The sequence below is a fragment of the Ascaphus truei genome, unplaced genomic scaffold (genome assembly GCF_040206685.1).
Source record: "Ascaphus truei isolate aAscTru1 unplaced genomic scaffold, aAscTru1.hap1 HAP1_SCAFFOLD_773, whole genome shotgun sequence".
Classification (NCBI taxonomy): Eukaryota; Metazoa; Chordata; class Amphibia; order Anura; family Ascaphidae; genus Ascaphus; species Ascaphus truei.
In genome coordinates, this window is record NW_027457108.1 from 106,066 (window position 1) to 119,245 (window position 13,180).

General features: G+C 43.5%; 2 long non-coding RNA genes across 2 annotated transcripts; both read left to right on the top strand.

Moving 5' to 3' along the window:
- The first annotated feature begins 1,001 nt into the window (after positions 1–1,001).
- On the top strand, positions 1,002–6,066 carry LOC142486195 (uncharacterized). The gene is made up of 4 exons (XR_012798854.1): positions 1,002–1,097; positions 2,342–2,452; positions 4,837–4,956; positions 5,977–6,066. It is a non-coding gene; the product is annotated as an uncharacterized LOC142486195 (long non-coding RNA).
- A 1,458-nt stretch (positions 6,067–7,524) lies between these two features.
- On the top strand, positions 7,525–12,590 carry LOC142486192 (uncharacterized). The gene is made up of 4 exons (XR_012798851.1): positions 7,525–7,620; positions 8,852–8,962; positions 11,361–11,480; positions 12,501–12,590. It is a non-coding gene; the product is annotated as an uncharacterized LOC142486192 (long non-coding RNA).
- The last annotated feature ends 590 nt before the right edge of the window (positions 12,591–13,180 follow it).

Sequence of the window (13,180 nt, forward strand, 5' to 3'; positions counted from 1 at the left end):
TGGCCTACCTCCAGCATCTGTCACCCACAACATCTGTTCCCTCCTTGTAAAGTGCTGAACTATCTCACCTGGGTCAGTGCTATAGCTGATCACAGTGCCCGATCAGGATGTCACTGTGACAGGCAGCAGTGCAGATTGACCGGTCAATCAATGCAGTGCCGCAACATATGCACTAAATGAGATTTCCGTGCCCCCAGTCAGGTTACTCCCTGGGCAGTGACCCTGCTCACACCCTCCCCTAGTTCCACCTCTGATCACAATTATCTCTCTTGGAGAGTGTAGCAAATTGGAGTTGGGGGAATCTCACCTCTGCCATGCATGGTCACAATCTGGGCACAGGACCCAAATAGTGGGCAATGTGGCACTTCTTACAGTAGAGAATAAGTAACTTTATTCTTTACTTGTGGATTAAGGACCTTATTTGCATTAAATTCAGTCCACATGGGACCAAGACTTTCTGGCTTACTGAACAAAGTGGAATTGTTTCGTAGAGGGTGGAGAATTGTATTTTATCTGAAATTACCCCCTCTGCACAAAATACAAACAATTATACCCATACAAGTACCTTGTGGAAGTTGTTGCCCTCTATCTTCCTGTGGTCTCTCCCTGTTTCTCACCGTGCCTCCTCCCATTTCCTTGCACCTGTGCGTCTCCGCATATATCCCTATACTCAGAGCCGGCTCCGGTCAGTGACATGGGATGCCCAAATATGAGCATACCCATATATGGGCATCCATGCCACTGACCGGAGCCCGCTCTGTTGCGGATATGGAGAGAGACTGGGAGATTTACATCCCCTTATAATTCATATGGTGCATAGTACCGGCACGTATTGTTTTACCGGTACTGTGTACCTTCCTACTTTCACACTGGTACAGTATATGCTGCAGTGGGACTGAGAGGGATATATTGGTAACACATAGTCATTGTTGGGGGAATTCAATCCATTTTGAAAATAGTAATGAAATGTTTTTTACTTTTCTTTTTTTTCAGTAATGAAGAATGAAACATTTCTGTTAAAATTGAATTGGAGGTGAACTGGATTCATCATCAACTCTGCACCAGTGTGAATTGATGTTCTTTAATGTTCTGATAAGGTACATGCAACATCTCTTCCTCAACCCCTGCACCACTCTCTGCCTCTTGCCTCTCTCTCTCCACCTCCCTGCTAAGCGTATTAACCCATCTAATGTAATCCACATTCCATGTCTCACTTTACTCTTCACTTCTCACGTGCCCTCTGGAATGACTGCTCTCTGACTAACAAGGTCTATTTGTACATGACCTCTTCTGCTCTCATCATCCACCACCTCTCATTCCCCTCACCCCTGTCCTACTCGATACCTCAGCTTAATTGAACTCTCTCCTCTGACATCTACCCTTATCTCTAACCTCTCCTCACTTTCTGCTTAAACTAACTATCTTGTTAACTTTTACAATGCTATCATCTCCTCCTCCTCCCTCCTCCTCCTCCCTCCTCCTCCTCCCTCCTCCATCATATATATGCCCCTTCTAGGCTCTGACACACTCATCCCTCTAAGGCCATGATTATCATGGGCACATGCTTGGTCATCCACAGTGTGTGCGAGCGATGCAGAGCCGCCTCGGACCTCAGTGCAGGGATTGCTGCATACCCCCAGCATCTGTCACCCACAAACAATACACACACTAATACTCCCCACAATACACACTATAATACCTCCTCAATACTAATCTCCCCAATAATATTATAGCTCCAAACACAATATACACAACACCCTTACACAAGATACACAATCTAGTACTCTCCTCTGCACCTCTACACACAATATAATACTCCCACACACACAATATACACACTACCCTCCTACCCCCATAAAATACAACCAATAATACACACACACTTTGTGGATGTTGGGACCAGCTCCCGGCATGCACCAGTGAAAGAGAGAGGCCCGCAGAAGCTCGGAAGAACTCCCTCCATCCGTGCCTTCCTCCGTTTCACATCTTCTCCCTGTCTCTCTCCCTCCCTTTCCTTGCATCTCCCTGCGTCTTTACGTATACCCAGTCAGTGACGGCTCTGGTCACGTGATGCCTTAATATGGGCTTATCCATATATGTTCATCCACGTCACTAATGTGATGCCTGCACTGTTGCGGAGCTGGTACTTACGACGGGCACTTATTGTTTTATCAGTACTGCGTACCTGACTCTACCGGCCTACTTTCAACACTAGTACAATATGTGCTTCACTACGAGTGAGTGGGGAATATTGGCATCACACAGTCACTGTTGAATATGCCATTCAATCCATTTTGAAAATAGTAATGCAATGTGGTTTGGTTTTGTTTGCTTTTTGCAGTAATGAAGAATGGAAAAGTTATATTAAAATTAAATTGGAGGGGGACTAGATTCAGCATTTCATCATGAACTCTGCACTTGTGAGAATTTAACTTCTTGAATACCCTGACAGGTACACGCAACATTAAGACTATAATCTGCTGTGCAAGCTTTCGTGCTATACCTCCCCCTCAGGTTTTGATTTATACATTTGCTCCCTCAATTCATGTCCTCTAATATTTGAAAGCTCTCTCCTAGCATTTTCTCTTTACCACAGAACGTCATCCCAATGTAACCTCTCTCTTGTTCTTTCTGCTTGCTGTTTCCTCACTCCTCTGTTAAACTTTTCTAATTTCTCTAACTTCCACACTCCTGCTTTTATCCACATGTTCTCCTCTTTCCTTCCCCTACCTTTGCATGTGTCTACACACTGCACCATTTGTACAGACCTCTATTGCAGCTATTTCTGCACTGCTCAATGAAAAGCACTCTTTAATATCCTATTCTCTGGGCCCCCTCTCTCTGCGCCCCCTCTTTTGGCGCCTCCTCTCTCTGCGCCCCCTCTCTCTGCGCCTATCTGTCTCATTCTCTCTACGTCCCTCTCTCTCTACATAGAGCTATCTCTGTCTCTCTCTACACCTATCTCTGTGTCTCCTTCTATGTTTGCTGATGTGTGGGATATCTCTTATAATCTTGAACCTGCTCATATACACATCGGGCCTCCCTGCTAAGAGTGTTAACCTATCTAATGTAATCCACATTCCTTTCCTTACTTTTCTCTTCCCTTCTCCTATGCCATCTGGAATGTCCGTTCTCTGACTAACAAGGCTCTAGTTGTACATGACCTCTTCTGCTCTCATCATTCACAATCAGTCATTCCCCTCACCCCATCTTACCTGTCCCACTGATTTGCCTCTGCTTAATTAAACTCTCCTCTGACATCTACTCTAACCTCTCTGCTCTCTCTCTCTTTCCGCTTAAACTAACAATCTTATTAACTCTTACAATGCTATCCTCCTATCTATATGCCCCCTCTAGGCTCTGACACACTTGTCCCTCTAGCCCACACCCTTGGCTAAATTCCCAAACATGTTCATCACACTTCCACTCGCTGTTCTTAATGCCTATGAAGGAAATCACACAATTGATATTTGATTTTTCTACAGTAAAAATGTCTCCAGTCCTGTATAAAGCTGCTCTCTGGGGCCAAACCACACTACTTTTTTTTCACATTCATCAACACTCAAATTTAATTTACGCTGTCTTTTTTTCCCTGTATTTGACTCCCTCCACTAACCTTCTCCTCACACTTGCCATCCTTCCTTCACTTCTCCTCAAGCATTTGACTACTTCAGAGGCAAGGTGGATGCCACCCACAAGGAGATTCCTTCTGTCCCTTCCCCCTTCTCTCCTTCTACCTAATTCTCCTTCTGCATTTGACTCCTTTTCTTCTCTTACAGAGCTGGAAGCTAATCATCTTCTCTTCTCCCTCTACCACATGCCCTCTAGATCGTATCCCCTCACACCTTACTGCATCTCTTAGTCCCCACTCTCACCCACATCTTCAATTCCTCCCTATTCTCTGGCTCTTTACCCTCTTACTTTAAGCCTGTAGTGGTCACCCTTTTCTCAGAAACAACCTACACCCTATGTGCCTTACTAACTACCGCCCTGTATCCCTCCTGCTGTTTGTCTCCTAATTGCTAGAATGTCAACATTCTTAAATCACATTCCCTCCTGGATCCTTTACAACCTGCCTTTCGTACAGCTCGTTCTACAGACTGTGCTTAAAGCAAATTCCCAAGGTCACTTTTCCCTACTAATCCTACTTGATCTATCTGCTGCGTTTGATGCTCTCAATCACTCTCCTCCTTCATATTCTAAACTCTCTCTTGGTATCCGTAACACAGTTCTATCCTGGTTTTCATCATAACTTTCCTGTCACACATTCTCCATCTCTGTTGCTAACATGTCTTCGTCTTCTATTGATCTGTCTGTGGGTATACATCAGGGCTCTGTTCTGAGATCTCTCTTTCTCTCTACATACTATCATTTGGTGACCTCATCAACTCTTTGTGACAATCCTATAAATAACAAATACAAATATCAGGTCATGGGAATAAGTGATTTGGACATAAAAGTAACATTTCGGAAGTGTGGACAACTAATACATCTTGTAGATTGCCTTTACAGTGTGATGTCATTGATTCAGTAGATTGTGTGCAGACCAGGACTGCAGTACAGTGTCACTCACATGGATGACTTGCGTGGTAGAAGCTCAAGAACAAGGATGTCAAACTCCAGTCCTCGAGGGCAGCAAACAGGCCAGGTTTTCAGGATATCCCTACTGAAAACCTGGCCTGTTTGGGACCCTCGAGGACTGGAGTTTGACATGCATGCTCTAGAAGGAGCACAGCTGTGGGTGGGAGGTGGATTTGCTTTGCATCAAATGGTTTGGAGCAAGGTTTATTGTATGTATTATCATAATAACAATGCAATGCTTAACTTTTATTTCAGGAGGGATGACTGCAGAACAGAAGTGAATATTGAAGCCATGTGTTCCTTTTCTTGCAAAAGAGAAAATTTGAAGGACAGTTGAAGAGAAGGAAAATTACTACACAGAGACAGATAAGCAATGTGTATATTTCTCATTTACCATTTAGTATTTGTCGTTTTATTGACTCCACACAATCCGGCTGCTACGGGTTTCACATTGAATATTTTCATCTCTACTCTACCCCTTCCTGTGATCTGAACCATGCAAGTTTTCGTTGATTCAATACATCATGAGTAGAGTGTGGCTACAGTATGAAGTAAAGACCCAAGGACCACATCTACTACCATTCATAACAAGAACATGTGCAGTAGCGCACAGCTGCAGTTCTATGTGATTGTTATGAAAGGTTGAGGTGGTTCAATTCTATGAATCTGGAGTGGGATGGATCCTGTTTGCATCATATGGTTTCATCTAGGCCAGTAGATTATATAACTCTCAGTACAGGTTACACATGGCATCAGTATTAGTGATTTAAAGAGGAGGAAAGCTTCAATGTGGAGAACAAAGCCAAGTAATGTTGAAGTTACTCCTTTTACCATTTACTTGGTCAGTCTGTACTGTCTACTCTCCACACAGCTGCTAAGGATCTTCCATTTTAAATACTTTCACCTCCTATTCTGCACTGCTTTGCTGCCCATTATTCAGAGATGCGTTCCAGTCATGTTTAGCACTCTGAATCTCTCTGCAGTCATTGGTTCAGCACATCATGGGTAGAGCATGGCTACAGATACAGCAAGCTATTATTATTTTACCGGCTGATCACCCATAATATTGCATTAAAACATAGAATATCACTTAATTTCCAAAAGATTCAGTGATGCTGATAATGCAGAATCTCACAACATTTCCCATCATAATGCCATAATGCACAAGTGGGAGAAATAATCCTTGCTATATCTGTACATTGTGTGACGTATTACCTCAATGACCAATGAGAGCAAGTACATCTTCTGTATAGAGCGGCTGTGTTATGATGCAGTTATTGATCATCATTGACATAATCACAAGAATCTTATGCAAAGGGAAATTGTCCGCAGCGAAGTGAGATTTCAGCCCCCAAACGTCTGTAATATTAATGCAATGTCTTACTTTTGTTGCAGTGAACACTGAAGAGACGGATCTACTACAACACTGTACAGGATGAGCATACGCTACAAGCAGCAAAATGATCTTGCAGTTGACAGTATGTTGTTCTGGTAATGTGCACAATTATTATTTATGGGCTACACACCACAGTGCTGGACATATTCTGTTAACTTCAACTCTACTCCTAACATGGAGATGTCTTCCTGGTGTTACTGATTCAGTACATCATATGCACAGTGTGGTTATGATATGATGGATTGATTTAATGAACCCACCAACCAATGATGACATCTGCATCATCTTCTGTAAAGTGCAGCTACAGCATGATATTATCAGCATTTGGTGCGGTATAATCAGAGGTATCTATGTGCTTTTGTGCCTGTTTTAAGTCCTCCAGCTTAACGCCCCTACACCTCCCACTACACAGGCATACTTACTTATGCATACACTGACATCTGGCATACCTACACACACCCCAGGGCCACTTCCTTCCCCTGATGTCAGGGAGAGGATGGGCATGCAGAGTGCAGTAAGTCTCCACGTTACTCTGGCCAACAGTCTTGGCCTACCTCCAGCATCTGTCACCCACAACATCTGTTCCCTCCTTGTAAAGTGCTGAACTATCTCACCTGGGTCAGTGCTATAGCTGATCACAGTGCCCGATCAGGATGTCACTGTGACAGGCAGCAGTGCAGATTGACCGGTCAATCAATGCAGTGCCGCAACATATGCACTAAATGAGATTTCCGTGCCCCCAGTCAGGTTACTCCCTGGGCAGTGACCCTGCTCACACCCTCCCCTAGTTCCACCTCTGATCACAATTATCTCTCTTGGAGAGTGTAGCAAATTGGAGTTGGGGGAATCTCACCTCTGCCATGCATGGTCACAATCTGGGCACAGGACCCAAATAGTGGGCAATGTGGCACTTCTTACAGTAGAGAATAAGTAACTTTATTCTTTACTTGTGTATTAAGGACCTTATTTGCATTAAATTCAGTCCACATGGGACCAAGACTTTCTGGCTTACTGAACAAAGTGGAATTGTTTCGTAGAGGGTGGAGAATTGTATGTTATCTGAAATTACCCCCTCTGCACAAAATACAAACAATTATACCCATACAAGTACCTTGTGGAAGTTGTTGCCCTCTATCTTCCTGTGGTCTCTCCCTGTTTCTCACCGTGCCTCCTCCCATTTCCTTGCACCTCTGCGTCTCCGCATATATCCCTATACTCAGAGCCGGCTCCGGTCAGTGACATGGGATGCCCAAATATGAGCATACCCATATATGGGCATCCATGCCACTGACCGGAGCCCGCTCTGTTGCGGATATGGAGAGAGACTGGGAGATTTACATCCCCTTATAATTCATATGGTGCATAGTACCGGCACGTATTGTTTTACCGGTACTGTGTACCTTCCTACTTTCACACTGGTACAGTATATGCTGCAGTGGGACTGAGAGGGATATATTGGTAACACATAGTCATTGTTGGGGGAATTCAATCCATTTTGAAAATAGTAATGAAATGTTTTTTACTTTTCTTTTTTTTCAGTAATGAAGAATGAAACATTTCTGTTAAAATTGAATTGGAGGTGAACTGGATTCATCATCAACTCTGCACCAGTGTGAATTGATGTTCTTTAATGTTCTGATAAGGTACATGCAACATCTCTTCCTCAACCCCTGCACCACTCTCTGCCTCTTGCCTCTCTCTCTCCACCTCCCTGCTAAGCGTATTAACCCATCTAATGTAATCCACATTCCATGTCTCACTTTACTCTTCACTTCTCACGTGCCCTCTGGAATGACTGCTCTCTGACTAACAAGGTCTATTTGTACATGACCTCTTCTGCTCTCATCATCCACCACCTCTCATTCCCCTCACCCCTGTCCTACTCGATACCTCAGCTTAATTGAACTCTCTCCTCTGACATCTACCCTTATCTCTAACCTCTCCTCACTTTCTGCTTAAACTAACTATCTTGTTAACTTTTACAATGCTATCATCTCCTCCTCCTCCCTCCTCCTCCTCCCTCCTCCATCATATATATGCCCCTTCTAGGCTCTGACACACTCATCCCTCTAAGGCCATGATTATCATGGGCACATGCTTGGTCATCCACAGTGCGTGCGAGCGATGCAGAGCCGCCTCGGACCTCAGTGCAGGGATTGCTGCATACCCCCAGCATCTGTCACCCACAAACAATACACACACTAATACTCCCCACAATACACACTATAATACCTCCTCAATACTAATCTCCCCAATAATATTATAGCTCCAAACACAATATACACAACACCCTTACACAAGATACACAATCTAGTACTCTCCTCTGCACCTCTACACACAATATAATACTCCCACACACACAATATACACACTACCCTCCTACCCCCATAAAATACAACCAATAATACACACACACTTTGTGGATGTTGGGACCAGCTCCCGGCATGCACCAGTGAAAGAGAGAGGCCCGCAGAAGCTCGGAAGAACTCCCTCCATCCGTGCCTTCCTCCGTTTCACATCTTCTCCCTGTCTCTCTCCCTCCCTTTCCTTGCATCTCCCTGCGTCTTTACGTATACCCAGTCAGTGACGGCTCTGGTCACGTGATGCCTTAATATGGGCTTATCCATATATGTTCATCCACGTCACTAATGTGATGCCCGCACTGTTGCGGAGCTGGTACTTACGACGGGCACTTATTGTTTTATCAGTACTGCGTACCTGACTCTACCGGCCTACTTTCAACACTAGTACAATATGTGCTTCACTACGAGTGAGTGGGGAATATTGGCATCACACAGTCACTGTTGAATATGCCATTCAATCCATTTTGAAAATAGTAATGCAATGTGGTTTGGTTTTGTTTGCTTTTTGCAGTAATGAAGAATGGAAAAGTTATATTAAAATTAAATTGGAGGGGGACTAGATTCAGCATTTCATCATGAACTCTGCACTTGTGAGAATTTAACTTCTTGAATACCCTGACAGGTACACGCAACATTAAGACTATAATCTGCTGTGCAAGCTTTCGTGCTATACCTCCCCCTCAGGTTTTGATTTATACATTTGCTCCCTCAATTCATGTCCTCTAATATTTGAAAGCTCTCTCCTAGCATTTTCTCTTTACCACAGAACGTCATCCCAATGTAACCTCTCTCTTGTTCTTTCTGCTGGCTGTTTCCTCACTCCTCTGTTAAACTTTTCTAATTTCTCTAACTTCCACACTCCTGCTTTTATCCACATGTTCTCCTCTTTCCTTCCCCTACCTTTGCATGTGTCTACACACTGCACCATTTGTACAGACCTCTATTGCAGCTATTTCTGCACTGCTCAATGAAAAGCACTCTTTAATATCCTATTCTCTGGGCCCCCTCTCTCTGCGCCCCCTCTTTTGGCGCCTCCTCTCTCTGCGCCCCCTCTCTCTGCGCCTATCTGTCTCATTCTCTCTACGTCCCTCTCTCTCTACATAGAGCTATCTCTGTCTCTCTCTACACCTATCTCTGTGTCTCCTTCTATGTTTGCTGATGTGTGGGATATCTCTTATAATCTTGAACCTGCTCATATACACATCGGGCCTCCCTGCCTCTGCCTCCCTGCTAAGAGTGTTAACCTATCTAATGTAATCCACATTCCTTTCCTTACTTTTCTCTTCCCTTCTCCTATGCCATCTGGAATGTCCGTTCTCTGACTAACAAGGCTCTAGTTGTACATGACCTCTTCTGCTCTCATCATTCACAATCAGTCATTCCCCTCACCCCATCTTACCTGTCCCACTGATTTGCCTCTGCTTAATTAAACTCTCCTCTGACATCTACTCTAACCTCTCTGCTCTCTCTCTCTTTCCGCTTAAACTAACAATCTTATTAACTCTTACAATGCTATCCTCCTATCTATATGCCCCCTCTAGGCTCTGACACACTTGTCCCTCTAGCCCACACCCTTGGCTAAATTCCCAAACATGTTCATCACACTTCCACTCGCTGTTCTTAATGCCTATGAAGGAAATCACACAATTGATATTTGATTTTTCTACAGTAAAAATGTCTCCAGTCCTGTATAAAGCTGCTCTCTGGGGCCAAACCACACTACTTTTTTTTCACATTCATCAACACTCAAATTTAATTTACGCTGTCTTTTTTTCCCTGTATTTGACTCCCTCCACTAACCTTCTCCTCACACTTGCCATCCTTCCTTCACTTCTCCTCAAGCATTTGACTACTTCAGAGGCAAGGTGGATGCCACCCACAAGGAGATTCCTTCTGTCCCTTCCCCCTTCTCTCCTTCTACCTAATTCTCCTTCTGCATTTGACTCTTTTTCTTCTCTTACAGAGCTGGAAGCAAATCATCTTCTCTTCTCCCTCTACCACATGCCCTCTAGATCGTATCCCCTCACACCTTACTGCATCTCTTAGTCCCCACTCTCACCCACATCTTCAATTCCTCCCTATTCTCTGGCTCTTTACCCTCTTACTTTAAGCCTGTAGTGGTCACCCTTTTCTCAGAAACAACCTACACCCTATGTGCCTTACTAACTACCGCCCTGTATCCCTCCTGCTGTTTGTCTCCTAATTGCTAGAATGTCAACATTCTTAAATCACATTCCCTCCTGGATCCTTTACAACCTGCCTTTCGTACAGCTCGTTCTACAGACTGTGCTTAAAGCAAATTCCCAAGGTCACTTTTCCCTACTAATCCTACTTGATCTATCTGCTGCGTTTGATGCTCTCAATCACTCTCCTCCTTCATATTCTAAACTCTCTCTTGGTATCCGTAACACAGTTCTATCCTGGTTTTCATCATAACTTTCCTGTCACACATTCTCCATCTCTGTTGCTAACATGTCTTCGTCTTCTATTGATCTGTCTGTGGGTATACATCAGGGCTCTGTTCTGAGATCTCTCTTTCTCTCTACATACTATCATTTGGTGACCTCATCAACTCTTTGTGACAATCCTATAAATAACAAATACAAATATCAGGTCATGGGAATAAGTGATTTGGACATAAAAGTAACATTTCGGAAGTGTGGACAACTAATACATCTTGTAGATTGCCTTTACAGTGTGATGTCATTGATTCAGTAGATTGTGTGCAGACCAGGACTGCAGTACAGTGTCACTCACATGGATGACTTGCGTGGTAGAAGCTCAAGAACAAGGATGTCAAACTCCAGTCCTCGAGGGCCGCAAACAGGCCAGGTTTTCAGGATATCCCTACTGAAAACCTGGCCTGTTTGGGACCCTCGAGGACTGGAGTTTGACATGCATGCTCTAGAAGGAGCACAGCTGTGGGTGGGAGGTGGATTTGCTTTGCATCAAATGGTTTGGAGCAAGGTTTATTGTATGTATTATCATAATAACAATGCAATGCTTAACTTTTATTTCAGGAGGGATGACTGCAGAACAGAAGTGAATATTGAAGCCATGTGTTCCTTTTCTTGCAAAAGAGAAAATTTGAAGGACAGTTGAAGAGAAGGAAAATTACTACACAGAGACAGATAAGCAATGTGTATATTTCTCATTTACCATTTAGTATTTGTCGTTTTATTGACTCCACACAATCCGGCTGCTACGGGTTTCACATTGAATATTTTCATCTCTACTCTACCCCTTCCTGTGATCTGAACCATGCAAGTTTTCGTTGATTCAATACATCATGAGTAGAGTGTGGCTACAGTATGAAGTAAAGACCCAAGGACCACATCTACTACCATTCATAACAAGAACATGTGCAGTAGCGCACAGCTGCAGTTCTATGTGATTGTTATGAAAGGTTGAGGTGGTTCAATTCTATGAATCTGGAGTGGGATGGATCCTGTTTGCATCATATGGTTTCATCTAGGCCAGTAGATTATATAACTCTCAGTACAGGTTACACATGGCATCAGTATTAGTGATTTAAAGAGGAGGAAAGCTTCAATGTGGAGAACAAAGCCAAGTAATGTTGAAGTTACTCCTTTTACCATTTACTTGGTCAGTCTGTACTGTCTACTCTCCACACAGCTGCTAAGGATCTTCCATTTTAAATACTTTCACCTCCTATTCTGCACTGCTTTGCTGCCCATTATTCAGAGATGCGTTCCAGTCATGTTTAGCACTCTGAATCTCTCTGCAGTCATTGGTTCAGCACATCATGGGTAGAGCATGGCTACAGATACAGCAAGCTATTATTATTTTACCGGCTGATCACCCATAATATTGCATTAAAACATAGAATATCACTTAATTTCCAAAAGATTCAGTGATGCTGATAATGCAGAATCTCACAACATTTCCCATCATAATGCCATAATGCACAAGTGGGAGAAATAATCCTTGCTATATCTGTACATTGTGTGACGTATTACCTCAATGACCAATGAGAGCAAGTACATCTTCTGTATAGAGCGGCTGTGTTATGATGCAGTTATTGATCATCATTGACATAATCACAAGAATCTTATGCAAAGGGAAATTGTCCGCAGCGAAGTGAGATTTCAGCCCCCAAACGTCTGTAATATTAATGCAATGTCTTACTTTTGTTGCAGTGAACACTGAAGAGACGGATCTACTACAACACTGTACAGGATGAGCATACGCTACAAGCAGCAAAATGATCTTGCAGTTGACAGTATGTTGTTCTGGTAATGTGCACAATTATTATTTATGGGCTACACACCACAGTGCTGGACATATTCTGTTAACTTCAACTCTACTCCTAACATGGAGATGTCTTCCTGGTGTTACTGATTCAGTACATCATATGCACAGTGTGGTTATGATATGATGGATTGATTTAATGAACCCACCAACCAATGATGACATCTGCATCATCTTCTGTAAAGTGCAGCTACAGCATGATATTATCAGCATTTGGTGCGGTATAATCAGAGGTATCTATGTGCTTTTGTGCCTGTTTTAAGTCCTCCAGCTTAACGCCCCTACACCTCCCACTACACAGGCATACTTACTTATGCATACACTGACATCTGGCATACCTACACACACCCCAGGGCCACTTCCTTCCCCTGATGTCAGGGAGAGGATGGGCATGCAGAGTGCAGTAAATCTCCACGTTACTCTGGCCAACAGTCTTGGCCTACCTCCAGCATCTGTCACCCACAACATCTGTTCCCTCCTTGTAAAGTGCTGAACTATCTCACCTGGGTCAGTGCTATAGCTGATCACAGTGCCCGATCAGGATGTCACTGTGACAGGCAGCAGTGCA